Source organism: Vombatus ursinus, unplaced genomic scaffold, assembly GCF_900497805.2.
Source record: "Vombatus ursinus unplaced genomic scaffold, bare-nosed wombat genome assembly UNPS02001267.1, whole genome shotgun sequence".
Taxonomy (NCBI): domain Eukaryota; kingdom Metazoa; phylum Chordata; class Mammalia; order Diprotodontia; family Vombatidae; genus Vombatus; species Vombatus ursinus.
The window spans coordinates 1-3180 of record NW_020941045.1 but is presented as its reverse complement, the minus strand read 5'-3'; the positions used below and the strand labels follow the sequence as shown (position 1 = coordinate 3180).

Here is a 3180-nt window from a genome sequence, read left to right as displayed (position 1 = left end):
TACACTTGCACTCATTGATTTCTTTCTCCTTTGAATTCCTATAAAATATCTGAACCACACAATCTAGCATTTCATCATACTGTATAGAGTTTAGTTCTGTTCTCTTTTTTGTTCATATTTCCCTTGCTGTGATGATTTTACTGTCCATAATACCATGGACAATGTTCAACAGATTCTTCTTTTCCACATTTACCTCTGGTGGTACATTGACTTCTTGAGTTTGTGATGACACAATCCATTCTGAAAATAGTCTTGTTTTCTGAACTTGAAATTAAGATAACAATAATCCCCTAGTTACCAATTTCTGTACTCATTAATTAACTTCTCAATTAGACTTTATACTTTTCTAACAGACTTCATCCTATCCAAAGTATTACTCTTCCATTTTTTTGGATAACATTGTTTATGAAAAGCTAGGAACCTCAGTGTACAAGTTTTCTTGCAAATATCCCTGAGATTTTTTTCTCCATAATTTTTCTCAGGACATTGACTACTTCCTCATATCTCAGGGTATAAATAAAAGGGTTTAAAAAGGGAATTATTATTGTATAAAAAATAGCAATGGGTACGTCTATGGCTCCTTCATTAACTGCACCTGCCCGAATATACATGACGAGAATAGAACCATAGAATATTGAGACAGATATAAAATGGGATGCACAGGTGGAAAAGGCTTTGCCTCGTCCCCCCTTTGATTTCATCTTAAAGATAGTAAAAAGGATGTAAAGATAAGACAAGAAGACAACACCTATAGTGAAGACTTGAATCTAGCCTGAGAAGATGAATACCATCAGTTCATTAATATAAGGGTCAGTACAAGAGAGTTGGTATAAAGCAAGAACATCACAAAAAAATGATTGATTTGGTGTGATTTACAGAAAGCTAATCTGAATAGAAAGCCAACATGAATCATGGAATGTAGGTTGCCACCTATGAGTGATCCAGTGATCATCTGAATGTAGAGTTTCTTTGACATAATGATGGGATAATGAAGTGGATTACATATTGCCACATAGCGGTCATATGCCATGGCTGCCAGGAGAAAACAGTCTGAAGTTTCAGAAAAACAAAGAAAATAAAATTGTGCCATACATTAGTGAAGGTAAATCATTCTATCCTTAGAAAATAAGTTCATTAACATCTTAGGAGTAATAGCACATGAGCAAATCGCATCCATAAATGCCAAGTTACCAAGAAACAAATACATAGATGAGTGGAGTCGAGGTTCAATTGAAATTAATTAATTAAAATTAATATCACCAGTCCAATGTTGACTATTACGGTTATCAGGTAGATTATAAGGAAAATTATGAATAGAAGAATCTGCAGTTCTTGGTGACTTGTTAATCCAATGAGGATAAACTCAATTGTCAAAGTGATATTCTCAGCCATCTCATTCTCCTGAAAACAAGGATTTTTTGGATGTATGTTAGAATGCAACTCAAAATGTAACTACTTCTTTCTGTTAGCTTCCTTCAGCAGAGATGAAAACACAAACAAGTCTATTTTCTTCCAGCATTGAATCATTAACTCAAAAGAATAGCCCCCTCAATCAATCAGTATTCATTAAACGTCAGGCCCTGTGCTAAGTGCTAGGGATATAAAAAGCACCAAAAGACAGTCCATGCCCTCAAGAAGCTCACAATGGGGGAGAAAATATGTAAAAAAATATATACAGGATAAATAGGAAATAATCTAAAGAAAGAAGGCACTAGAATTAAAAGGGGTTGCAAATGACTTCCTATTAAAGATGGTATTTTAGTTGAGACTTGAAGCCAAGGAAATCAGTATGCAGAGTTAAGGAAAGAGACCATTCCAGGCATGGGGGACAGCCAAAGCAAATGCGTGGAGCCAAGTGATGGATTGCCTTGTTCACTTCTAAGAGAATATTAATTTCTCTGAGCTTTTATGGTCATAGTTTCTGAAACTTTTTTGGGTTCCAGAGAGAGAATATCAAATTTGTTTGGCCTGGACTCTTTTTGCATGGTTTAAGAATCTATGCTGTCTTCAAAAGGTTCTTTTTCAAGGATTTATGCAAGCATAGTCTATTACCAAGGATCAGTGATTGAGCTCTGTATTTTCAAACAACTAAAATGGTAACAGTTTGTTGCCTCCTACATAATGGATATTTTTTAAAAGTAAGTCTCATTTGCTAATATTTTCCTGTAGTTAAAAATTACTATAACTAATGGTACATCTATTCCAAAATCACATGCTTTTCAATGTATTGAGCTTGGAAATTCCACAAGAATTAGCACTGGTGGATCTATGTTTTATCCATTTCACTATTCATTCTCAGACAATGTTATCAAAGACAAATGTTATCAAAATGCCTCTTTGTCAGGTATTGATACTCATTTCAATAACCTAGGAAGGCTTACCACAAAGCTTTGGATTCCCTTAAAATTTTAAATTAAAAATTCCCTTTAAATTCATACTGAATTTTTCTAAATCATTCTTGAATTTATTCATACTCATACTTGAGTAATGAATTCAATAAGATTACTACCCATTGTAGCACAATGATCTTCTTTTGCTTGTCCCCAAAGTTCCTTTTTTAAAGCTTTAAAGGTGTGCTATAATACTAGCTTTACAGATTTTGGTGACAATGTCTCTATTTACATTATTGATATCCTTTATTAAATGATAGGGACTGGATATATTGTTTCATTTGTGTTCAGAACTACACATATGGAAAAATTCCTTTTCCAATGCAGATTGGCACCTTCTCTGAAAATTATAGTTTTAGACTCATTGAGAAGTAAAGTGATTTGTTCAGGGTCACATAGAAAGTATGTGTCAGAGGTAAGACTTGAAACCAAGTTCCGTGGCTCTCTCCACTATATCATGTTGTTTGTCTTTATCCTTCATTTCAGCTGTGATTTTCTTATAATAAGGACTGCATGGAAAGCCATCCTTCTCCTAAATATTAGCTAGCATTTACATATCACTTCAAGATTTACAAAATTATTTTTATATATTATTTCATTTGATTCTAATGGGCCTGGAAAATATGCTAGATTCCCATTATTGATACAAGTTAGAAAATACAATGAACACACAAGCTATTTGTGGGCATTACTTTACAGGGTCAATCAATCAGCATTTATTAAAAGCCTGTTCTGGGCATTGCTGGTACAAAGACAATAATAAAATAATTCCTACCCTCAAGGAGCTTAT

At 33.7% G+C, this 3180-nt stretch overlaps 1 pseudogene; it reads right to left on the bottom strand.

Moving 5' to 3' along the window:
* Nucleotides 1-422: 422 nt before the first annotated feature.
* LOC114043016 lies at nucleotides 423-1392 on the bottom strand (annotated as a pseudogene).
* Between the last annotated feature and the right edge of the window lie 1788 nt (nucleotides 1393-3180).